At 39.3% G+C, this 27,594-nt stretch overlaps 1 long non-coding RNA gene across 1 annotated transcript; it reads right to left on the bottom strand.

Moving 5' to 3' along the window:
• Nucleotides 1–3,837: 3,837 nt before the first annotated feature.
• Nucleotides 3,838–15,384, bottom strand: LOC109218665. The gene is made up of 5 exons (XR_002066804.1): nt 14,799–15,384; nt 7,406–7,485; nt 7,093–7,172; nt 4,277–4,322; nt 3,838–4,128 (listed from the first exon to the last, which is right to left on the bottom strand). It is a non-coding gene; the product is annotated as an uncharacterized LOC109218665 (long non-coding RNA).
• Between the last annotated feature and the right edge of the window lie 12,210 nt (nt 15,385–27,594).

Below are 27,594 nucleotides of genomic sequence, written 5' to 3'. Positions count from 1 at the left end.
AATGATGGCCAATTTTGAACGGACGGGATGCTCCGAAAGACAAAGGCTGGACTCCGGTCTTCGAGCTACCTACATATCCCTGGTTTTACAGGAATCAGGCCATGTGTAGTTCTGGATTCATCTGCGGAATATGCCGATGAAATTATTGAAAGAATGGACACGCGATGCGGAAGCGGCTATGGTGAGCGGCTAAGGCTCGAGACAGTGGGAGGAACCAGAGCGAGATTGCTCTTGCTAGGATAGCGGTTGCTTACTGGTTACCTGCAGATAAAAGATGCTACAAACATGTACTTGTGCGGAAATTTAAACATGATGCACATTCCCTTTGGACCATGAAAGTTGTCTTCGGATGGTTTAAAGATGACGTCCTCAGACCATGATGTCCTGGGCCATGAATTATTTAGTGAGGGATTCGCAGGCCATGAAATGACATTCTCGGGCCATAAAGAATGTGCCTCCGAACCATGACGCCTTTGAATAATGGTATGCAAATTTGACGGATCCTCAGGCCATGGGATGGTGTCTTCTGGCTATGAGGATCATGCCTTTAGACTATGACGCCTTTGGATATGTTGGCGATATTTCAGCCCATGATAATAGTATGATGTTAACAAGACAAGGTTTAGTCTTGTGAAATGGAGGGCAGAGCTTAGCCCGATCGAAAAGCAAATAAATAGTACTAAAAATAGAGCAATATTTGTGCAAGGAGGGACAGTGTTTGGTTCCATGCAGACGGGGAGGCAAGGATTAGCCTCATGCAAGTATGGAGGCAGGGATTAGCCTCATGCAAATAGAAGGCAAGGATGTCACGACCCCAGTTCGCCCTCCGTGAACATGTCGTGATGGCACCTAGTCCCTACGACTAGGTAAGCCTAACAATGCGGAAATAGCATAAATTGCGGAAACAAGTAATTAAACTAAACAAACTAGAAGGGTAACTGAATATAAATGTCGCTCGGCATATACAACCCAATAATGCGGAAGTCTACAATATCATCCCAAAACCCGGAAACTCACGGGAACACAAGCTAACGGAAAGTAATACACGGCTCTAACTCCAGAATGTCTAAAGCAAAAGTACGAAAGGAAAAGCTAACTGCTAAAGCTAGAATAAGATAGAGACTCCTGGTCTGCGGACGCGGCAGATGTACCTCGAAGTCGCTGCTAGATCTCTCCGCCTCGAGAGTGATACGCCTGGAATGAAGTAACTGGATCTCCAGATGAAAAACATGCGCAGAAGGGGCATGAGTACACCACAGCGGTACTCAGTAAGTGCCAAGCCTAACCTTGGTTGGGTAGTGACTAGGAAGGTCAGGCCCTACTGAGGTTAATCATAATAATAAGTTTTTTTTTGCAACAGTATAAAATAAGCAGTAATAATGAGTACGGCAATGGAATAAGACAGGCTAAACAAAGTAATAACAATTACACAAGGAACGGAGTAAACACGGAATATGTACAGCTCAATACCAATGGTAAATATGAGGATCTCCCAGGATACCGTCCTGTAGTCCTTTTCTCAACTGTCCAGTGGATCTCCCTGGATACTGTCCCGTAGTCCATCATATGTATATATCCGAAGGATCTCCCGGGACACCGTCCCGTAGTCCAACTAACAATGTGCAGGGGGATCTATCGGGAATCTAACCCGCAGTCCCAAAGTAAATATGCAGGGGGTATCTATCGGGAATCGAACCCGTAGTACCAAAGTAAATAGGCAGGGGGATCTATCAGGAATCTAACCCGCAGTCCCAAAGTAAATATACAGGGGGATCTATCGGGAATCGAACCCGCAGTCCCAAAGTAAATAGGCAAGGGGATCTATCGAGAATCTAACCCGCAGTCCCAAAGTAAACAAACAAAGGGGGGGAGCTACCGGAATCCCACATCCGTAGTCCCAATGTAAATACGCAGCCACAACAAGAAGATATTCAGAACTAGAGAACAAAAATACAAGGCAACAAGTAGTTCTAGCCTAACATGCTTCACGTAGTACAATCGAGGCAACTTAAGCAAATAGGCAATTTAGGTCTACTAAGCATGCTTTTCTAAACTAACACAGGCTATAATTGCAAGTAGAATAAAGCAGGTAAGAAAGAAACTCAGTCTAAATATTTAAAGTATGACCGGATTTTTCAATAATTAGCTCAAGTACGCGCTCGTCACCTCACGTACAAGGCATTCAATTACCAAATATCATATCCTAAGGGGAAAGGTCCCCCACACAAGGTTAGACAAGCCACTTACCTCGAACCGGCTCCAAAATCAACTCGAAACCACACTTTTGCTACGAGTATCCGACTCCAAATGGCCCAAATCTATTCAATTCAATTACGTATCGTAAATAACATCTCAAGCGACTGATTCTACGATTTAATTCAAAGCTAAGATGCGAAATTAGGTAAAATGACCAAAATGCCCCTCAGGCCAACTTCTCGGAATCGGATAAATTTTACATTTTCAGAAACCTCGTACTCTCACGAGTCTAACCATATAAAAATCTCCCAGATTGGAGGTCAAACACCCACTCAAAACTCAATAGTTTGGTATATGAAGTTTTCCCCATTTTTCATTCAAAAATCTGAAATTAAAGATGAATTCGTGATTAGATTAGTGGGTTTTAAGCATAAGAGAGTAGAGAATCGTTACCCAGTAGTTGCCCTAAAAAAACCTTCAAAATTTCCCCCAAATCCGAGCTCCCAAGCTTGTATTTTGATAAAAATGGCTAACCCTCGGTTTTGAAATATTTATAACTGCCCAGGTGTTTAATGAATCACGATCGCGAAAGTGGGGCCGCGATCGCGTAGAGTAAAATAAAGGCTCCAGGAAAAAGGCCTACGCGAACGCGTGAAAAGGGTTGCGATCGCGGAAGAGGAGAGGGCAGAGCTACGCGATCGCGAACCAATCCATGCGATCGCGTTTAAGGAATTGGGCCCCCCTCCAGATTGCTCAACGCGATCGCGTGAGCTGGGACGCGATCGCGAAGAAGAAAATGGTCTGCAACAGCTGAAGAGAATTTCTGCAATTTCTCATAACTCCAAAATGCTCCGTTGAGCATCCGAAACACACTCGAGGTCCCCGGGACCTCAATCAAACCTACGGACATATCCCATAACATCATTCAAAATTGTACCAACCCTTAAACCACCTAAAACAACGTCGGAAACTCGAATTAATCAATGATTTAAGCCTAAGAACTTCAAATTCTAACAAAACACGCTTTCGATCAAAAACCTAACCAAACCTCGTCCAAATGACCTGAAATCTTACACACACATCCCAAATGACATGACGGAGCTACTGCAACTTCCGGAATTCCATTCCGACCCTCGGATCAAAATCTCACTATCGGACCGGAGACTTCAAAAATTCAAACTTCGGCATTTCAAGCCTAAATCAGCTACGGACTTCCAAAACACATTCTGAGCACGCTCCTAACCCCGAAATCGCCTAACGAAACTAACGAAATCATCGAATTTCCATTCCGAGGCCGTCTTCACACTGTTCTGACTATGGACCATCTTCCAACACTTAAGCTCTCCTTTAGGGACTATGTGTCCCAAAACTCTCCGAAACTCAAAACCGAACGTCCCGACAAATCAAAATAGCAGAAATAAACTTGGGGAAAGCAGTTACTAGGGAATCGGGGCGTAAATTCCAAAAACGACCGGCCGGGTCGTTACAAGGAACTTAGTCAATTATTACAAGTATAGCCTTCTTGATCTCGGCTCCTTTAAAGCACTCCAATGTTATGATGTTGACTTGGAAATAGTTAGGCATGCTCATCCGGTATGTATCAATATGAGCACATGAAACAGAAGTTTTAGGAAAGTAAGATCTAAAAAAATTATGAATATAAATTAATGCAAGAATAAACCGAAGATTCCTATTAAGCACTGGTTGACATACAAATCTAAAGTCTAAACTACTGTAAGCCGCACAAGATTTGAGCAACTATTATGCGAGGAAATTCCCTGCAATTCTAGCATTCGAGGTTTTACACTGAAAACTACAAGATAAATTTGGAGCGGACAACATTCAATAACAATTCAAATAAACTATGAGCAAAAAAAAGAAAAACACTCACATACAGTAACTTTGAACAGCCATTTCATAGTCCTGAGTCTCCTAACAAATACAAAAGTCACGAAACGTCAAACTATAAGAAGAAGTGAAAATGATATACAAATAACGATACAAATTTTTTTCAAATCAACAAGAAAAATACCATTAAACAAAATTATCAACATAGAAAAAGGAAGAGGAATCAATGTACCATTACTCGTTCCAACCATCTCGGTAGAGAAGACCCATCAAAATTTCTGGAAAAAAAAAGACTGATAAGAAAAAGGTTTACAATAAGAAAAGAAAGAGAGCTCACTGAGAAATACTGAAGAAGGACCGATTTTGAGGAAACACAATGCAAAGAATAGCAAAACCCAGTTCAAGAATACTGGGGGGATGTAAGTAAAATTGCTCAATTGTGAGGGATAAAATAACACATGAGTAAATCCAGCCCAATCCTTTCAGCAAGATGTTAAAATTATTATGTTGAGTCTTACGTATTACCCATCGAAGGATAAGTCCAACCCATCAAGGTCTTCATATAGCCCACTTGAATGTCACAACTAATTTTCTATCAGATCACATAATTAAAATTAAAGTACCTTGTTATTTTAATATTTCAAGTTTTTTTTATTGGTGAAAATATTTAAAGTTTTACAAGTTCCTAAATATCGCTCAAGGTGCTTCTGAAAGGACGACTCTACTCAAAACGTCTCCTATGATTAGCACATAGGAATTTTCAATATTCTATGAAAATTGGTATTTACACAAAGCTCAACTCCTATTCACATCACTTGTCCTTTTATTGGTAGATTGGTATCATCATAAGAACTAAGCTCCAATATCATAACATGTACCAAATATGACTAACTTTGTAAAATTTTTATCAACTTTGTTGGAAAGGCAAGAAGTATAAATATATCGGCAGACTTTGTAAATATGGGCGGGTACCGAACATTATTTTCCAGTAGTTGGATGCAAATTAATTTGCACTCGGTGCGATGTATTCAATATATTATTTCAGAGGCAGTTCGTACCACACACCTTGCAAATTATTACTGGAGATGCATCAATCATTGTGGGGAGTGGTTTATCCAATTGCGGTGCCATCCCCGACGATATATTAATTAGATCATTCTTTCCAAATTTAACTTCGAGCCCCTTCTAATGTTTTTCGAACACGGATCCAAAATCCACGTCTAAATATCTGTAAATATATATTTGATTGGAATCAAATGATTATTGTATATTAAATTGAAGTCGCCATAAAAACTTATAAACTCCAAATCATGAATTCGTCTCTGAAAACATTGTTACCTCTCTGTATTCAAAACCAAAAAAACTAGAAAAACGTTAGTTTAAGAAAACAAAACAGAAAAATTTCGAGGTCACAATTTTCTTGTGTGGTATCTATTCGACAGAATTTTTGTTAAACGGAATGGCTGGTCGCGAAATTGACCGTTGGACGAAGCCGAATCCGAAGTCGAGCCGAGCGACGACGGTGCGAGACTTGCTCTCTTCTCAACTCGTTAAGAGCTAGAAGAAGGGCTTCTATATACAAGCACAAGAATTTCCTCTTCCTATCCAATGAGGGACAAAGTTTCTTAGTAAAAAGGACTAATTCAAAATTCATTTCCCTTCATTTCTTATCCCACCATTTTCCATTCACACCTCTTTTGTTTTAGTTAACGAAACCCAACAAACATGGAGGCAATAAACTTCCTGCTATGATAATTCTTGAGAATCTAGGTTTTATTGGTATTAGCAAGTAATGTTTAGCCTCCAGGCCAAAGATGCCACCAAGGAATTATTTTTCCATTAGGGTCTCTTATATAAGCCTAGTCCTCCCTCATTTTTAAACTTGGTAATAATATCGCAGTATAGGAATTAGGAGGCAACACTTTTTCCTGTCAGCAATAGCATTCCATATATTATAAAATTTCTTTGAATTTTATCAGTGCTATTTGTGACAGACTTAGGGAGTGAGTACAATTGCAACACATTATTTGGCATATATAGAGTGGCAACAATGTCCTTCACAAGTGTAGCTTTCCCGGTCATATTTAATTATGTGTCGTTAGTTTTTCAACCATTTAATTTGGTTCTCATTTGATCAAGAATGAGTGAAAGTCATGATAAAAAGAAAATACGGTGAAGAAAGATTGAAACAAATTAACAATATAATGGATATTGCCCTATATTAATGCTTATTTAAGGGTTTTTTGTCTTATCGAGCTAGAGGTACTGTTGTTGACGTTAACAAATATGAATGAGACATACGGTGCCTTGAGGGATCTTAGTTGGTTGAGACTACAGAGAAGAGTAGAGCACATTATTACATAAATATAAAAAGATAATTATTTGCCTAAAGAAGTTCGCTCGTGTTATGTTGCTATCTTCTTGCAGTCATTTTCCTCATGACTGCAGAGAAGAGTAGAGCACTTAGTTTCAGAAGCACACAACATAAAGAACAACCAAAACGGAAATATCATATTTTAATTACGAGAGGCAATCAAAAAGCTCAAATATCACAGATATCACAAGTACTGCATCTAATCATCAATAGGTTGACAAACACATAAGAAGGATTGTATTGATACAGATTTCTACTGACCTAATCGTCAAATGAGACGAAGAGAGAATTAATGAAATTAATTATCTATTCCTTAGTGTTTAAATAGATCTCCCAGCAGAGAGATAGAATGAAAGCTTTCAATTAATGATGAATTTCCGATGAAACGACATTAGTAATGCAGCATTTTCAAAATGTAGGGCACCATGAAAGAATTATCCACATTAATTCCCTTCTCTCGAAAAGCTTTGCTTTTTCATATACAAATGAATTTGAAACGACATCCCCTTTAAAGGGTATGCTGCATTTTTAGTGCCATATATATAGTTACCAAAACTTTTTCCAAAAGTCCTATATTTGTGTTCTAAGGATAGATGTTTATATCATAAATAACCTACATAATAAGAAATATGGAATATGAAATTATTTAGTTATTTCAGCATATCGTCAAGCACCTTAGTTGTTCTTCCCTTTTAAGTAGAAGTTTTTGTCCAGAGGAAATTCAATGTGCTTAGCGTTGTTACAGTTTGTTTACCTGCGAAAAAAAATTCATAGAAGAGTTTGAACAAAATAACCACATGGACACACAGAACCCACCCAAAACAATTTTGATAAAAAGAGGAAAACTACATGTAAATCAACAATTCAAAATCTTATAAATTGAATTAAGAAGAAAAATAAAGCACAAATTAAAAAATAACTTTGCAGAAAAATGAAAATTCTAAATCAATATTCTATAAAAAATAGAAGAAAAGATTTACTGCTCACCAAGAAAGAATAGAGGAAAATTTAGCGGAACTTGGAAATCTTCTCTTCCTCCATTTTCAAGCTTTTTGAATCTATTTCGCCTATCATGATTCATGTGCACAGAAACCATAAAGGATAAATAAACAAAACAATGAACAAATTTGAGTACCTTAGAAAAGGCAGATATAGCAAAATGGAAAAGAGCAAACAAACAATAGAAAATCACCAAAGACAAAATACACACGAGGACAGGTTCCAGACCAGGCAAAGAAGTTCAGCAATGGCAGACAAAGAAGCAGGAACTGTGCAGATTTCAGCTTATTCTGCTGCAGGTGTTGTTGTCCAAACAGATAAAAACAACTAGAGTAGAACAGGTGAACAATTGGTGCAACAATGCGGCAGATTTTCAGTTCAATACCCAACCAGTAAAGTTCACAGAGAAAGTAGAAACAATAGACAATGTAAAACTGTAGCCAAACATTGAAGAAGTGCAGCAACAAAGTCCTAGCAACAACTAGCAGCTTCAGGGTTCTAAAATAAGTCAGTTGTGCAGATTTCTCAAAGGCTAGACAGAGGCAGCTGTAGCAGCAGGGAACTGCTTAATCTGCAGATTCTTGTTGACAAAACTGGTTGCTTAAAATGCAAGTTGAAACTAGGTAAGAAATTGCAGAAAAACTGGACTGAGACTGCAGCTCAAAACTGATCAGTACTCACTGGAACCAGGCAGAAAGACTCAGCTTAAATTGTGCAGATTTTGCTATCATAATACTGCTGAACTGAAGCTATTCTTCTGCCAAATTCTAGTCCAAAGCTGCAGATTTTCAGCAGCTCAAGCAGTGGAGAAACTGATGCAAGATCAAGAATGCTAAAAATCCAAGAAATTCAAGAAGCTTATTTCTTGTTTCCTAGTAATTTAATTTTTGTTTTAGTAGGATTATATTTGTAGTTCTAGTCAAACTAGTGTAACGACCCGACCGGTCGTTTTGAGCTTTTGCACTTTGATCGCCAGTTCTCGGGCATGACTTGCCCCGTGTTATGTATTATGACTGATGAAGATTGTTGGTTTCGGTTTTTAGGAAAAACGGAATGAATTTGAAAGAACAGTCTCAGTTGAAAGCTTTGAATTTGAAAGGTTTGACCAAGAGTTGACTTATTTGTATACGAGCTCGGATCGGAGTTTTTATGATTTGGTTAGCTTCGGTGGGTGATTTGTGACTTAGGAGCGTGATCGGAATTGGTTTTGGAGGTCCGGTGTAGAATTAGGCTTGAATTGACGAAGTTAGTATTTTGGCGATTTCCGGTTGATAGGTGAGATTTTGATTCGGGAGTCGGAATAGAATTCCGAGAGTTGCTGTAGCTTCGTTATGTGATTTGTATTGTGTGTGCAAAATTTCAGGTTATTCGGACATCGTTTGGTTGGGTTTTTGATCGAAAGTGTATTTCGGAGGTTTTTGGAAACTTAGGCTTGAATTCGATGAGTTTTGAGTAATTTGATGTTGTTTGAGGTGTTTTGATGATGGGAACAAGTTTGAATGAGGTTATGGGTTATGTTGGTAGGTTTGGTTGAGGTCCCGAGGGCCTCGAGTGAGTTTCGGATGGTCAATCGGACTATTTTCTAAGTTTAAAAGTTGCAGAATTTGAGTTCAGGTGTTGCAGAGATTTATCTCTTCGCGTTCGTGAGAGGACCTCGCGTTCGCGTAGAAGGAAATTGGAAGGCAGGAATTTAAGCCTTCGCGTTCGCGTTTGAAGCCCCGCGTTCGCGGAAGGCTAAGTATTGTGCTTCGCGTTCGCATGGACCTGCTCGCGTTCGCGTATAAGGAGTTGGGGTCCAGCGGATTTGCTCTTCGCGTTCGCATCATGTGAGTCGTGTTCGTGTAGGTATGAGGAATAAAGCATCGCATTCGCGGTGCGGGTATCGCGTTCGCGTAAGGTTAATTTTGGATAAAATAAAAATGTGCTTCGCGTTCGCGAGGCTGAGGTCGCGAACGCGATGAAGGAAGTTCAGAACTGGGCAGAATGTTTTAAGTCACTTCATCTGCGATTTCGGGTCATTTTTCCTCCATGGTTGATCATTTTGAGAGCTTCTTGGTGGAGATTAAAGAGGGATTCGAGGGGAAACGACTTGAGGTAAGAATTTTGGTCTTAAAACTCGTTTCTGTTGTGAAATCCACCTAGAAATTCATGGAACTTAAGCCAAAATGGAAGGAACTAGGGCTTGAGATTTTGAAATTTGATTTGGGGGTTTGAGGCACCATTTGAGGTCAGATTTGAGTACTTTTGGTATGTATGAACTCGTGAGGAGATGAGGAACCTATTGATGTGAAAATTTTCGAGTTTCGAGAAGTGGGCCCGGGGCTCGGGTTTTGCTAATTTCGAGATTCTTGATATTTTTCGATTGTTTTCGATTGGGTATTGTTCCCTTAGCATATTGTGATGTATTCGCTCTGATTTTGGGTAGATTCGACGTGCGTGGAGGCCGAATTGAGGGGCAAAGGCGTTGCGAGCTACAGATTTTGCCGGCTCGAGGTGAGTAATGATTGTAAATGATATCCTGAGGGTTTGAATCCCCGGATTGCACACCGTAGTGCTATATTGAGGTGACTTGCACGCCGGATAGCGAGCGTGGGGTAGAGCACCGTTGGGGATTGTGACTTGGTCCGTCCCGATTGATGATTTTACCGTGTATTTTGACTGAAAGTTATTTGTTATTATCACGATTTGGGCTGATTGCCATATTTGGGCTTCATGCCAATTATCTGAACCCTTCGGGGATTTTTATCACTGTTTCCTCACTATTTTGATATACTACTTGAACTCAGTCCTGTTGATTATACTGTTTTACAAACTCAGCCGCTTTAATTGAACTTTGAGACTTAAATGATATTTCCAATGTTGTTTGGCCTGAGCATTACTATTTTATTGATGCCTGAGGGGCTTATGATGTTTTCTGGACTGAGAGAGGCCGAGGGCCATATGTGAGGAGGCTTTCAGGCCTCGAGTGTGATGTGAGGAGGCTTTCAGGCCTCGAGTGTGATGTGAGGAGGCTTTCAGGCCTCGAGTGTGATGTGAGGAGGCTTTCAGGCCTCGAGTGTGATGTGAGAAGGGTTTCAGGCCTTATGTTATATGCCACGAGGTGGCTTGATATTGCGATTGGGGCGTAAGGGGCCGCTCCCGGAGTCTGCACACCCCCAGTGAGCGTCGTCGACGATATATGGATCGGGCTGTACGCCGCAGCGAGATGTGGATCGGGCTGCACGTCGCAGCGGTTACTATATGATACTGTTCTGAGAGTGATCTGAGAGAGAGAGCCCGAGGGGCTGAGAGTGTTTCTGAGAGTGAGCCCGAGGGGCTTGTACTGTTTTGAGATATCGCCCGAGGGGCGAACTTTTATGTGCTCATCTTGCATATTTACTTGCCTTTCTACCTGTTATACTGCGGTATTTGTGCCCGAGGGGCGGATTTTTCTGTGCTTGTCAGCACCAGCTGTTTTGAAATCGTTTCGTAACTGTTGAAAAGATCATTTTCAAAAGAGATTTAAACTGAGCCAATATATTTCTAAAGATTTCATAGCTTCACTGTTTTTTTCTCAAAGGATTGTACCTTGCTTCTATAAAGCATGTTGGTTGCTTTACGTGATTTCTTACTGCTCAGTTGTTATTTACCTTTATTACTCACTGAGTTGGAGTACTCACTTTACTCCCTGCACCTTGTGTGCAGTTGCAGGTATTTATTCACCCGCTAGCGGGTATTGGCTGTTTGGAGGCAGAGCTGTAGTAGTTTAGCGAGGTGACTGCCAGCGTTCGCAGCACCATTTCTTTCTATGCTATTCATTATTCCTGTTCAGTGTATTTCTAGACTTGTAAATGTAATTACATTCTTATAGATGCTCATGACTTGTGACACCCCGATTAGGGTTGTGTGGGGTTGTAATCCCGCTAATTAATATTATTAAGTCATATTTTAGCTGTTTATTCATGTTTAAATTATTTTTGAAAAGACGAGTTGGGTTAGTTGGCTGGCCTTCTCTTCGCGAGAGGCGCCATCACGACCGGGTTCGGAATTTGGGTCGTGACAACTAGGATTGTTAGTTGGTATCCCATTCTTACTAGAATTCTTTTTCCAATTTTAGTTAGGATATGTTTTCTTAGCCTTATTCTTATTCTAGTTTAATTAGGATTAGTTTTCCTTAAGCTTATCAATTTTACTCATTGTAAGGCCTATTTAAAGGGCTCAATATGCTGAAAATAAAGATTGGTGATTAGTTTTTCTAAGCTATTGCTTCAAAAACGTGATTTACTTTTTATTTCATTGTTCTTCCTTTATTCAACTCTTCTTGCAATCTTGCAAGATTGGGGAACGTGTGGGTGACGTTTCTTTCCATCATACATTCTTCTGACATGAGTTTGAAGAACGCTTTCGCTAGTTTTGTGAAAAACTTTAGCGGGGTGCTTTTGTTTTTCTCTCTTCTTTGTACTTGAGAGGTGCAAAACCTTGAAAGTGCATCAATTTGGTATCAGAGCACAAGTTCCAGGTCCGAATTCTTGATTTGCTACATTTTTCATCATGTCACCAAACAAGAAAATACCAAGTTCGGGATCCTCTTCAATAGATCTTCAATTAAAAGTTCATAAATTAAGAACTAGAATCCTTGAACGAGACAACGAAGAAATTAAAGTGCAGCTAGATGACTTGAAGGAATCAATGGAGAATCTGACTAATTAGTTGAAAGTTTGGTGTTTCAATATCAACTACCAAATTCGCCACAACGCCTACAACTGTCACACCTACCACTTCTATATCCACCAATTCATTCACAAAGAGCTGAAGAGGTCAAAGCTGACCAAGGCACAAGAGTAACAAGACACCATGCCCATTATGATAAATATTCAGATAATCAGGGGCGTGAAGAGGACAAAAGTGATAAAGACCAATATCAAAGAGACGAGGAACAAGTATTGGATCTACTAATTGAGGAGTTCCCACCGAAGTTTTATGATGATCCGAACCCAACTATGTGTGTGATTGATTTTCTGCCTTTTAGAGATGCTCAACACAATATTGACTTGATTGTTGACTCTATCAATCCAAAGAAGGTAGCATATTGCATTAATTCTAAAGTCCATAGAAATATGCTAGAAAAAGAGGAAAAATTACCTATAAAGGAGTGGATATTGGAGAGTTTCAGTCCATATATTGGAGAAACAAGATGTCTTAACGTCATAAATATATATGGCTATCATCAAAGTGATTGTTGGCGTACGAGCGATGCAATTGATGCATTCCCAAGAAGAGTGTTGATCTCCATGCTTAACTCAAAGCTAGACATGGAGTTGGTTAACTATATACCAATAACTTCATATCGTAAGTTGAAGTTTGAGAGTCAATATAGAAAGATTACATGGAGAGGACTTGATAGAAAGTTAAAACATAGAAAGTCGAATTTAGTTCGACCACATGCTAAGTTTGCTTACAACGTGAAGAAGTTGTATGATAAACTAGCAAAATGTAACCTAGAACCTGGTGAGCATTGGGTCCCCAATTTTCCCCCTTGGGTCTCCATTCTTACTATAGTAAATCTTGTGCCATCTATAGAAGCTGTTAGACTCGTCCTCGAGTCTTTTTCAACCAAGAGAGAATGATGCAAGATCAAGAATGCTAAATATCCAATAAATTCAAGAAGCTTATTTCTTGTTTCCTAGTAATTTAATTTTTGTTTTAGTAGGATTATATTTGTAGTTCTAGTCAAACTAGGATTGTTAGTTGGTATCCCATTCTTACTAGAATTACCATTCCAATTTTAGTTAGGATAGGTTTTCTTAGCCTTATTCTTATTCTAGTTTAATTAGGATTACTTTTCCTTAACCTTATCAATTTTACTCATTGTAAGGCCTATTTAAAGGGCTCAATATGCTGAAAATAAAGATTGGTGATTAGTTTTTCTAAGTTATTGCTTCAAAAACGTGATTCACTTTTTATTTCATTGTTCTTCCTTTATTCAACGCTTCTTGCAATCTTGCGGGATTGGGAAACGTGTGGGTGACGTTTCTTTCCATCTTACATTCTTCTAACGTGAGTTTGAAGAACGCTTTCGCTAGTTTTGTGAAAAACTTTAGCGGGGTGCTTTTGTTTTTCTCTCTTCTTTGTACTTGAGAGATGCAAAACCTTGAAAGTACATCAGAAACAGGGTAGAAATTTGCTCTCAAACACTCCCCCAAACTCAGTTCAACACCCTCTAAACTCAGCCCCTCAACAAAATGCAGATTTGAAACCAAAACTACACTCAGAACCAAAAGCTATTATTAGTCTATGCTTAATCAACGACCTTCAATGCGATTACAAGCTTGCAAAGAATTTTCAACAAGAGCTTACAGAAATCAGCAGTAGCTAGCTAAGTTGCTCCGACATGGCAGTTTAGGTGTCGTACCCGTGTCGACACGACACTAGTATGGGTATGGGTATGGGATCCGTAACGAATCTGGTCAGACAATTTCGGGTACTTTGACCACGACCGACGGAAAATTCGAGACGAGATACAATTTGGTTCCCGAAATCAGAATCCTAATAATTAGGGTAAAGTTGAAGAAAATAGCATACATTGTCTAAGAAATCAATCCTTTACTTATCTACAACTTGATAATAAAAAAAAATCCACACTTCACAATCTATACTTAAGTATTTCACATAATTTAGAGACATTTTTTATATTTTTATTTTTTTGAATTATTTTTAGCCGGATCCCCGCACCCGTATCTGTACTAGGTTCCGTATCCCCGAATCTTAGAATTTACATCTCGAAGGATCCGACCTCTAGATCCGTACCCGTGTCCGAGCAACTTAGGTAGCTAGTAACCAGTTAAAAACTCAAACTCAGTACACTTTGCAGGCTGTTTAATTCAGCAGAGAGAGCTGCTCAATTCAGCAAGGACAGAATTTCAGGAACAGGACAATGTTCTTCAAGATTTGATGCTTAAAGAAATCTGTACACCCCTCTTTTGCCCTCAAACCTTCAACAAAATGCAGCAATACATGTTCAAACAAAGTCTACAGAACTCCTAAACAATATTCAGCTCAGGATTTGCGACAAGATTTCTCAATTCAGGAAACTAACTCAGTTCATACAATTTCAGAACATCTCAAACTTGAGTCGCTAATAGCTACTATCGACTAAATGCATTCGACGACAGTCCCCAATTAACTTTGATCACAAGTAAGATCATATTCTCAACTAGCAGTCTATGATCAAACTCAGATTCAACACGAAGCTGCTACCAGCTCGAGTACTCAACTCAAATTCCTCAATCAATCACACTAAATGGATTAGGACTACATTAGAATTAGAAGCTATTTTCAATTCCATGAACTCAAAGATGAAATTCAGTTCATGAAGCTAAGTTTCAACTTAGAAGAGTCAAACCTGTTGCGTCGAGTAGTCGCGTAAAGAAGGGCGTAGGAATGAGGCGTAGGTTATGCGGCTTCAAACTCACTCAAATCTTCACCAATTGATTTCAAACACTGGATTCAACTTCTAAAGCACTCCAAGATCAAACCCCGGAACCAATTTGAACAAACATTCACGAAATCGATGAACCCTAGGTCGTCTTCTTCTCCGCACAATCGATTCAAAGTTTCGAACCAAAAACTAGTAAATCAGTCCAAATCGAGCTAATCCTTCCGATTCAGCTTCAAAATGATGTTTCCAACTAGATTCCCAAACTCCCAATTGAATTCAAACTCAAATCTCGGAACCGAAGCAAAATCCCCAAAATCGCTACTGTTGTTCGACGTCTTAGGGTTCAGAAGCTCAAACCCAGCTTCAATCCAAACTCAAACCAGTAATACAAGCTCAGATAATGAAGAAATTAGAAATCTTAGAACCAAAATCAACAACGAGCCCAAGGAATTCGAATTTCTAAATGAAACAGTGAAGAACCAAACCTATGTTTCTATTTGGGCTCAAAACATCTTATGAACAGTAACATCCTTTTTTTGGAAAGATTTTCGTTTTTCTGATTTTTATTTTTATTTTCTTTAGATGATAGTCAAAACAAAGACCCAAGGATTGATAAAACAATCCAAAACCTCCGCTCTGATATCAGAATCGAAACGGCACCAGAATCGAAACGGTAGAACCACTTAAGGGTCACACTTGAATTGATGCAACACGTCGGGAACGGCGTTATTATGACGCATGGCGTCACGACGTCAACTTTTCTTTTGGATCAGATAGCTCCAACGATCTTCTTGGAAAATTTAAAGAATTCAAAATGCACAGCCCTCAGAAAACCACGTTGCCCTGTCTCCACGACCATGACCTATATAGCCGGCTCGATAAATTGTATCACAAATGACATTGTCCACTCATCGACCTCGTCGGCGAGGACGACCTTGATAAGCGGAGGGACTAACTGCATGGGCCAAAAAATATCTATTATATGGGCAAGCCATGTCAGTACTATTAAAGCCTTCAACGACTGCCACGTGCTATCAGTAAGGTCCCCACAAATATCGGCATAGGGGCTAAGGCCTAGAAGCGAGGAAAGAGGTGGTCGAAGAGTCAGCAAAGATCAGGGGCGCGAAGTCACCGTAGTTCGAGGTCGAGATCGAGTACCATAGACAGAGTTATAACGGCTAGTTCTAAGATAAGACATAAACTAGAATATTTTAGTGGATATTCTCTACACATTTACTATTAGGGTTTCTAGGCAGGGGCGTACGCAGAATTTTTTGTAAGCAGTGTCGACATTTAAAAAAATTACGCATGCATTTTCTGAAATGTATTCATAAAGCCTCATATATATAAGTCAACACCCAATTATTCATATTTAAATAAGTTTTAAGGAACTTAAAATAATTCTTTCCCGGTGTAGACGTGGTTTCGCCTCATTAATCTTTTTTTTCAAGTTAGATGAACTTTCAGATGTCAAACTTGATTTTGAATGCTTAACATGTGCTTTACGAAGATATCTCCACATTGAAACTAAAGTTAATTTCAAATTAAAATAACTCCTAAATAGTTCCACGAATCCAACTCACAAAGAATAAGTCTTCAAGAAATTCTACTAAAAAGAAATGGAAAGAAAATGAGGTAGCAAAACTAGTGTGCATATGCAAAAAACTGTACAGATTCGAACCTTTCACCTCCTACTCAAATTTAGTAGCTTAACCAATGGACCAGGACACGCCTGCTGGCAAGCACTGTCATTTCGTCTTTTATAACGACTTACTTAGAATATTATAAATTTAATAGAATGTAGTATATTTGATGAAATTTTCTGATGAGACGCCGCTTGAACAAAGGTAAATCTGCCCCTGTTTCTAGGAACATGTTCCCTATAAGTAGAAAGAGACACAATGATAATGGACATGAGATATTCACTTGTAAAACACACTTTGACAATTTATAGAGAATCTGGTCTTATTAGAGGCGTACAAAAATAACATTTTTACTAAGATTCTTGTCCACATTTTACACTAGATCCGAGAATAACTCGAATATTCAAAGGCTTATCAATCATTCATCATTGTCAGAAAAAATATCCACTGATTTCATCCTTTCTCGGGTGACTCATCCGTTTTATTTACATAAATATCGTTTATTGCTATTCATCACTATATAATGTTGTATCTATTCTTTTGGGGTTCTTGAATATTGTCATTATTGTGCACCATCATAACCTTCGGAATAGATGTACGTGTTATTTATCATAATTAATACCATGAATTTCGTCTTTAGGATATTATTATTAACTAAAATTAACCCTTATTTGTATAAGTCTAATTAGTTGAACTAAGATTTATACTTTTGGTCATACAAGTAGGGCATGTTTTTCTTTAATAGGCTTTGCACGATATGAATTAAGACTAGTTAAAGCTTTAATGCGGGTATCACAAATACTAACTGGAAAAAAAACTACGACTAGCGAAATATGTGTAAACTAGAAGGGTCTAACAACTATCAGCAAACTGGAGGGGATAAGCGAGAGGCAACACTTGTTAAACTTAAAGCTTTTTCCATAAAGCAAGCAAGATCAAACAATTAATAATGGCACCGAAGTGACCTATAAGCAAATCACCGAGTGGCTATTACGACACCAATGAAGCATCTCTCTCATTTGTCCTTTTAGACCTATTAGTTATTGGGGAAGTTTAGCAAATACCCATCCCATGAAAGATAATTACCCACCCCTGCCCATGCCCTTTTCCCTCTATATTTTTATTAACCCAGCCGAATGACTAAGCTACTAAATTCCCAATTCAAGCTGTTACGACCAAAAACACTCACGCAAGTGTACGTGATCGTCAAGTAATAAAGTAGTGAGTAGAGTATCGTTCCCACGAAGACTTGTGATTAACTATTGACTGATTCAAACTCAATTAACTTATCTATCCAAGAGGTTTTTTCACAAAAGAGAGATGTAACTAATTTACTACCTAGACTATCAAGCAATAAGTTAACTAGAACAATTAACCAAACAACCAGCAATTTCGAGTAACAAACAGTAGGAGAGGATATTTCAGGGTCACGAGCTAACTGACAATCGTGTTGTGTTCTTGGCTTAAAATGACTAATTGATTTATCTGGATTGTTGATTGACAGGGTTGATATTACTCATAAGAATCTGTCGAGTTCTTACTCGCCTATTCAAGTTAACTCAATGCCTATATGTCAACAGAATTAAAATTAACAAGAATGCATTTACAATTCCTGTATTTCAACCAAGCAAGGCAATTGGGTATATGTCTATCCCAATTGCTAATCCGTTCCCCGATGCCCGGGTTCAAGAACTTGCTCTATTTAATTCTTTATGCAATCTAAAGTTCCCACTTTCGAGTTCAACTAAAGATTCGTAGATAGTATTTCACTGTTAGCTACTCAGCAAAATAATTAAAAGCAGAATTAAATAAACAAGCCAATATGATAAACCAACTTTGTCTAATTAAACTTCAAACAACAACATTTATGTTTCACCCATGTCCCTAGAACAATGGGTTTTAGCCACTCATACTAGTGTTCACCACAATAAGGTTCAATTTCATCACAAATAGCAAAAACAAAGGGAAGAAAAGAAGAACTTGATGATCAAATCTCCTCCTTGCCTCTTGCCTCTCTATTTCTTGCACTAGACTATGAAAACCTTGATAAATAATCCTTGGGCGAGCTTGATTTTATATAGGTTAAGTGGGATTTTCTCCAGATTTTCGATTTTTCCCCTAACAGACCCTTTTCGGAACTGGGACTAGCGCGAACGCGCTAATGTTCGCGCTAAGGTTCGCGCTAATTCCCTGACATTCTGCCTCTCGCTTCTGGACTAGCGCAAACGCGCTAGACCTCGCGCTAGGCTTCGCGCTAGTTCGGGCCATTTTTTCTTCACTTCGTTGTCTCGTCTTTGCGCGCACTCAGCTCCAAGGGGTCTTTCTTGATCCAATGCAACTCCAATCACGACTTTAAGGCATCATATAGGCTCACCATCCTGCAATGTGTAAAATTCACAATTAGAGCCCATTTTTCATCATTTAACCATATTATGACATTGAAACATAATCAAGCGGGAGCATAAACAATCGCCAAATCACCTAGACTTAGCCTATTATCAATACCCCACACTTAATTCATTGCTCGTCCTCGAGCAATCAAACTATACTCTCTAGAGGTTCCACTCAACAAGTTCCCTTAACGCATTACACCCAGAACAATTCACATATGCTACACCTAATAGTGAACAATCTCAGCCTCAAAGGTCAAGTCCAAGTGCCACGCAATATTCACACTTTCTCAAATTACTCTACAAAGAAGCCAAGACTTGCTTTTCCTTCACGAGTCACATGCCCTCACAATCACAGCAAAGAAAGTAGAATCAATCCACACATTCGAATTTCATGCTACACATACTATCAAAGAAAACTCACTCAACACTACACAAAAGACGTCACATGCATGCAATTGGTACCATAAGCTTGCCCTTAATGTNAAGTGCACGTGATCGTCAAGTAATAAAGTAGTGAGTAGAGTATCGTTCCCACGGAGACTTGTGATTAACTGTTGACTAATTCAAACTCACTTAACTTATCTATCCAAGAGGTTTATCACAAAATAGAGATGTAACTAATTTACTACCTAAACTATCAAGCAATAATTTAACTAGAACAATTAACCAAACAACCAGCAATTTCGAGTAACAAACAGTAGGAGAGGATATTCCAAGGTCACGGGCTAGTTAACAATCATGTTGCGTTCTTGGCTTAAAATAACTAATTGATTTATCTGGGTTGTTGATTGACAGGGTTAACATTGCTCATAAGAATCTGTCGAATTCTTACCTCGCCTATTCAAGTTAACCTAACGCTTATATGTCTATGGAGTTAGAATCAACAAGAACGCATTCATAAATCTTGTATTTCAAACAAGCAAGGCAATTAGCTATATGTCTATCCTAATTGCGAATCCGTTCCCCGATGCCCGGGTTCAAGAACTTGCTCTATTTAATTCTATATGCAATCCAAAGTTCCCACTTTTGAGTTCAACTATAGATTCGTAGATACTATACCACTGTTAGCTACTCAGCAAAATAATTAAGAACAGAATTAAATAAACAACCCAATATGATTAAACCAACTTTGTTGAATTAAACACAAAACATCAACAATCATGTTTCACCCATGACCCTAGAACAATGGGTTTTAGCCATTCATAGCTGTGTTCATCTCAATAATGTTTAATTTCATTCAAAATGTAAAAACAAGAAGAAGAAAAGAAGAACTTGATGTTGGATTTTCCTCCTTGCCTCTTGCCTCTTTGTTTCTTGCACAAAACTATGAAAACCTTCATATTCTACTCCTTGGGCAAGCTTGACTTTATATAGGTTAAGTGAAAATTCCACCAGATTTCCGATTTTTGCCCCTAACAGACCCTTTCCGGAACTGGGACTAGCGCGAACGCACTAGACCTCGCGCTAGGCTTCGCGCTAGTTCAGGCCATTTTTTCTTCACTTCGTTGTCTCGTCTTTGCACGCACTCAGCTCCGAGGGGTCTTTCTTGCTCCAATGCAACTCCAATCACAACTTTAAGGCATCATATAGGCTCACCATCCTGCAATGTGTAAAATTCACAATTAGAGCCCATTTTTCATCATTTAACCATATTATGACATTGAAACATAATCAAGCGGGAGCATAAACAATCGCCAAATCACCGAGACTTACAACACCCCACACTTAATTCATTGCTCGTCCTCGAGCAATCAAACTATACTCTCTAGAGGTTCTACTCAACAATTTCCCTAAACGCATTACACCCAGAACAATTCACATATGCTACACCTAGTAGTGAACAATCTCAGCCTCAAAGGTCGAGTCTCAAGTGCCACGCAATATTCACACTTTCTCAAATTACTCTACAAAGAAGCCAAGACTTTCTTTTCCTTCACGAGTCACATGCCCTCACAATCACAGCAAAGAAAGTAGAATCAATCCACACATTCGAATTTCATGCTCACATATATCAAAGAAAATCGCTCACACTCACAAAAGACGTCACATGCATGCAATTGGTACCATAAGCTTGCCCTTAATATAAATCTCTACTAATGTAGGCTCGCTCGATCTAAAATCAATTAGGACTTTTTCATGGTTGTAATGTGGGCTAAGGGACGGGTAGGATATATTTAGGACTAGTGACTAACCCTCCTAAGCACTTTAACACATCACATGATAACTTAAGCGCAATTTCTTTAATCCCCACTTCAATTTTTCAACAAAACTCACTCCCAACAACGTTCCCTTTCTCTTTAAGCACTACCTTAATGTATTTTCCACTAGCAAGAATAGGACAACAATTTATTCACTTTTCCTTATCTCTTTTTTTTCAGATTTTGTTTTTCTTTTCCAAATTTCGCTAGTGGTGTATTATTTTACATAATAAGTGCACCCTTCTTTCTTTCATTGGTTCCACTCAAAAGCTACCCCATTCTTAATTCCTTATTACTTCTTTTAGCGCTCATCTCATGATTAAAGTGCTTTAAGAGGAAAAGGGATCAAAACAATGCCAATTAAGGATAAAAAGGGTATAGGCTTGTAATGTGGGTACCAAATAAAAGTCTATAGGCTCAAAATGGTTGACTAGGGATAAATTTTATTTGTGATAAGCAATCAAGCTCAAAAAAAAAGATCAAAGAAAGCCTAAAATCACTTTTCAAACCGAACATCACCTAAAATTTCGCTTCGACTCACATACCGGGCAAGTTCTAGACATAAATGCAACACATGGACTACATCAAAAACCTCACCACACATGGCATATGACTCATTCCAGATCAACTCATCGAGACACTCCATTATGAGTATTCAAGTCAGTGACAAACTTACAAATTAAGGCACTTTAGTGAAATTCAACCAATAAGACCAAGCGTTACACTCTAGTTTCTGTTGTGTTCAGGTGTGTCAACGCTATAGGTTCTCTTTTGATTCTCGCCCATTAAACCTAATATACAAATCAAAAAAAAATTAAACTAACAAAAAAAACTACCTATACCCGGTTCAAGTTTAAACCCTTGGAAAAGAACCGTGGCCCAAAGAAAAACCAAGGGGGAGTTACTACGCTACCTAAAAATAAAAAAATAAAAATCTTTTTTTTTCTAGACTAACTTCCCTCAAGGAAATTGTCCTAAGGATCCGTCATCAGGAAGAGTCTTCATATTTCCATTTTTTTTCTCGTTTTTGATTGATCGACTTAGTCCCTCAAGAACCCCGCCGAAAGAGATCCGTCGTCGGGACAAGCCACTTACCTATTTTAAACTAATGAACTCTTACTCAACATCAAAACAATCAAAACCACACAAAACAACACAAAATCAAGCAGTCAAATAACACAATTACATATATACAATGAAGTATCCCCCACCCCACACTTAAAGTGAAGACATGTCCCCATGGCTTAAGAATTGAATGAACAGTGAGGTAAAGGAACTTCCCTGAAGGCTCACTCCTGGTCGGAGACAGTGTCGGGGTTCACATGGCACGCCCGACCCAAAGCTCTCAGCCAGCCTAAAAATTTCTTCTCAGACTTCGTCTGCTGGGCAGCCACTGCGTCTACACGAGTACCCAACTCAGTCACGGAGGAGCGTAAACCGGCCACCTCCTACTCCAACGCGGTGAAACGGGACACTCTGGCAGTTCCTGAAGATGAGGCTGCTCTGGACAGTGCTGCAGCTGCTGCGCTGGGCTCATGGGCATGTGTTTCGCCCTCCACATTCATCTTATCGGCCACCCCTTCCTCCGAGTCATTAGAGCCACTCTCATCCGCTCCACCTGATGTTGCTGGCATTGTCGCTGTGGTGCCTTTGTCAGGTCGGACCTTGAGACCATTTCGTACTAGCCCATCAACTCGGAGATTCTCGGGCACCCGAGCTTGCCTGCAAAGCTGAGTCACTAGAGAGGGGAAAAAGAACCCATACCTTCTCACTGGTCAGCAAACGAACATCTCTTCGTGCATTACTTTGGCTATATCGAAGTCAAGACCCTTCATGAAATACCAAATCAAGGCGGCTCGGGGTGCATTTACCTCTGTGGTGTTTTGGAAGAAATGAGACGGTTGTTAACCACATACAACCAGCTCTTCGCCTCAGGGGATAAAACTGAGGAGTGAAACTTCTCACCGTATTGCATCCATTCCACCTCTTTTCCGGGTGCGCAAATTGCATCGAAGAATCTCTCCCACTTCGCGTCAGTTGGGTGCCGTCCATACTCATAGAAGTCATCATGCTCAGGCACGGGAGGGGGCAAATGGTATGCCATCCGTATCGCCTCAACAGATGCATTTACCGCCTTGCGGTGCACTGTGACCACACTATTGTCATGCTCACGCAGATTAGCGTAAAACTCTCGCACAACCATTGCATTGGCCTCCCCTGGCTCGTTTATGAAGGTCTGCAGCCCCCGCCTTAACAACTCCGTGTACATGTGAGGGCATTTATGCTGGAGGGAATTCATATCAATCCCCCTCCTTGGAATCGGCTGTTTAGTGGCCTTCTCCGTAAAGCGGCCTTGAGCTGCTGCTGAGACAAATTTGCTACTGTCAAAGAGGCGTGCAGGGGCTGCCCTTGTGTCCTATGTGCTCTAGCTTGGCTACTAGTGGATGGACTTGTGGCTTGGCGTTTTCGGGATGGTGCCATGACACCTGAAAATTGGGACACATTAGCACAGCTCAAATAAAATTGTGACGCACTGCGGTTACTCAGACTTCACCAGCGTGAGTGGTCACAACTACATAGTAATGGTCATTAAGGCCTTTCCACAAACACCTTGTGGGCATTAGGCCTTCACAACCCTTTTTGAGTATTCTAGAACACGAATCCACCCCAAAATCTCATCAATAGCACAAATCAAGTACCACCCACCCCACACTTATCACCCACCAACACCACAACATAGTCTTCCAATTCCTCCACATAAAAAGCAAAGAACAACTACTACACAACACATTGGAATACAACAAAAAATCTAAAAAGGAAAAAAAAAATTAAGAAGAGAAAAAGAGAAGAGATTGAACTAGGGCTCATACCTGTGGTGTGGATGGTGGTGAGTAGAGAGAAGACGTGTGTGTGAGCCTGGTGAGAGGGATGAACTCGTGGGATTGGGGGAGGAAAGAGGGAATAGTGAGAGTTGGGAGATGGGGGAATAGCGAGAGTTGGGAGGAAGAAGGAATGGGAGGGTTTGTATATTGGGGGGATTTAAGTTAGGCTAAAGAGGTAAAAGGAAAAATAAAAAATAAAAAAAAACTTTAAAACAATCCCAATCCAGTGATTTCTGGGGCGGGACTAGTGCGAACACTAGCGTGATCGCGCTAGTCCAGGCAGAATGTTCCGCTTTTAGCGTGAACTCTAGCGCAAACTTCGCGCTAGTTTATGCAGCTTAGGAAGAATGTCGNCTGCTTAATTGTCTTTCGTGAGTCACCCTCACCTTGCCAATTATGATCATTAGCAGTGAAGTTATTCAGCAAGATCTGGATTTCACTGTACGGTTTGGCCATGCAACTACCCCCACAAGCTGAATCAAGATTCATCTTTGATGCATCATCTAACCCATCTACAAAAGTGTGACCCAATACCTCGTCCGTCTGACAATGATGTGGACAGTCTCTGAGCATCTTCTTGTACCTTTCCCATGCTTGACGAAGTGTCTCGCCAGCTCGTTGTTCGAACCCAAGAATTTGACTCCTCAATATCTTTGTTTTCTTAGTGGGGAAAAACTTGATTAAGAATTTTCGTGCCAGATCATCCCAAGTGCGGATTGAATTTGCTGGCTCCTTATTCAACCACTCCTTAGCTTCCCCGATCAGTGAAAAGGGGAAAAGTGTCAGCCTGACATAGTCCTTGGAAACGTTCGGATAATTGTAAGTATCCGTAATTTCCAGGAAATTCTGAATGTGCCTCTGCGGGTCTTCATGAGGAAACCCACAAATTGCCCTGTGGACTGGATCAGCTGCACCATGTATTATTTGAGTTCAAAGTGCCCAGTGATATCAGGCTTCACAATAGCCTGAGTCATATTAGCCAGACTGGGCCTTGCGGCTTCAATCACCGCGCGTTCCTCATTACCTGCCATCTCAATTGGCTGTGGTTGAACTACGATGTCCAACTCTCTTTCAATTCTGGTTCTAGCGTCCACCTCCTTCCTCACTCTGTGAAGTGTTCGTTCAATTTCGGGATCAAGAGGAAGGAGGTTGTTTGCGCTTCTACTTCTTCGCATTCAAGAAAAGATCCTGTATTAGCAGAAACAAAGTGAACTGAAAATTAAAACTTGAATAAATAAATAATAAAAGCTCAATTCAGTCAAGTAGCTAATTTCTAAGTCTCTGGCAACGGCGCCAAAAACTTGTTGCGACCAAAAACACTCACGCAAGTGCACGTGATCGTCAAGTAATAAAGTAGTGAGTAGAGTATCGTTCCCACAAAGACTTGTGATTAACTATTGACTGATTCAAACTCAATTAACTTATCTATCCAAGAGGTTTTTTCACAAAAGAGAGATGTAACTAATTTACTACCTAGACTATCAAGCAATAAGTTAACTAGAACAATTAACCAAACAACCAACAATTTCGAGTAACAAACAGTAGGAGAGGATATTCCAGGGTCACGGCTAACTGACAATCGTGTTGTGTTCTTGGCTTAAAATGACTAATTGATTTATCTGGATTGTTGATTGACAAGGTTGATATTACTCATAAGAATCTGTCGAGTTCTTACTCGCCTATTCAAGTTAACTCAATGCCTATATGTCTATGGAATTAAAATTAACAAGAATGCATTTACAATTACTGTATTTCAACCAAGCAAGGTAATTGGGTATATGTCTATCCCAATTGCTAATCCGTTCCCTGATGCCCGGGTTCAAGAACTTGCTCTATTTAATTCTATATACAATCTAAAGTTCCCACTTTCGAGTTCAACTAAAGATTCGTAGATAGTATTTCACTGTTAGCTACTCAGCAAAATAATTAAAAGCAGAATTAAATAAACAACCCAATATGATAAACCAACTTTGTCTAATTAAACTTCAAACAACAACATTCATGTTTCACCCATGACCCTAGAACAATGGGTTTCAGCCACTCATACTAGTGTTAACCACAATAAGGTTCAATTTCATCACAAATAGCAAAAACAAAGGGAAGAAAAGAAGAACTTGATGATCAAATCTCCTCCTTGCCTCTTGCCTCTCTATTTCTTGCACTAGACTATGAAAACCTTGATAAATAATCCTTGGGCGAGCTTGACTTTATATAGGTTAAGTGGGATTTTCTCCAGATTTCTGATTTCGCCCCTAACAGACCCTTTCCGGAACTGGGACTAGCGCGAACGCGCTAATGTTCGCGCTAATTCCCTAACATTCTGCCTCCCGCTTCTGGACTAGCGCGAACGCGCTAGACCTCGCGCTAGGCTTCGCGCTAGTTCAGGCCATTTTTTCTTCACTTCGTTGTCTCGTCTTTGCGCGCACTCAGCTCCGAGGGGTCTTTCTTGATCCAATGTAACTCCAATCACGACTTTAAGGCATCATATAGGCTCACCATCCTGCAATGTGTAAAATTCACAATTAGAGCCCATTTTTCATCATTTAACCATATTATGACATTGAAACATAATCAAGCGGGAGCATAAACAATCGCCAAATCACCTAGACTTAGCCTATTATCACAAGCCAAGCCAAACCAAATCAAGTCAAGCCAAGTACATCCAACCCAAGCCAAGCCGAACCAAGTCAAGCCAATCTAAATCAAGCTAAGCTAGGTTAGGTAATTAGTTTTAACTGGGTAGGTATATATTGTAAAATAGTTTTAAATGGATAGAGAAGAGTAATTATTTTAAGCTCAATGTGTATTTTGCATATATTGCTCCTATTAATCCTGGTTCCTTTGGCCCATGTCAAATTAGTTAAAGCTCTGTCAGATTACTCCAATGGGCAGATCAGTCCAATATAGTGTTTCTAAATCCTTCTACATTTGGGCTCTGAGTTTGGTATACATTATTGTTGGAAAAACTACCCTATATACCTACTCATTCAAAAGTAATTACCCGTAACCACCCATTTTAAAAGTAATTATATTAAATACCTATTCTAGTAGAACTAATTACCCGCTCATTCAATTCTTGCGATGGACATATCCAGTTTAAGCAACAAAAGTGTGAATCCTAAAAAGAAGCCAAAGAATAGTTAGCTTTTTTCAGCAGTGGGTAGTGTTGTTAGTATTGTACCTTTTTTTGCTATCATCACCTTTTTTTTTAATTTGTGCTCCATAATTTATTTTATCTTCTAAAAGTAAAAAAAAAATATGTACTATATAACAAAAATTTGAATTTTCATGTGTGTTGAAGTGTTTGCTGTTGGAATTTATTGGGTATTGTTCTTTGATTATGATATTAATGGTAATTTTCAAATATTTGACAAAAATTCAAATCCACCATTGAAGGAGCTTGAAGCTTGAAACTCATAACTTGGTTTGTTTGAGTTTTTAATTGTTTTGATCCGATCCTATATGAGTTTGTTTGGAAAGTTGATTGGAGGTTGTAACTAATGTTTTAGTCAATTTGGTGAGATTTTGTAGTAGATTTTAGAAGTTTGGGTTGAAATATAGTTGAACAAGAGAAGAAGACGAATTTGTATTGTATACTCAAATAGTATACAAATATACCATTTTGGGATACAATTCATTCCAAC

The sequence above is a fragment of the Nicotiana attenuata genome, unplaced genomic scaffold (genome assembly GCF_001879085.1).
Source record: "Nicotiana attenuata strain UT unplaced genomic scaffold, NIATTr2, whole genome shotgun sequence".
NCBI classification, from domain to species: domain Eukaryota; kingdom Viridiplantae; phylum Streptophyta; class Magnoliopsida; order Solanales; family Solanaceae; genus Nicotiana; species Nicotiana attenuata.
This window is presented reverse-complemented; position numbering and strand designations above follow the sequence as displayed.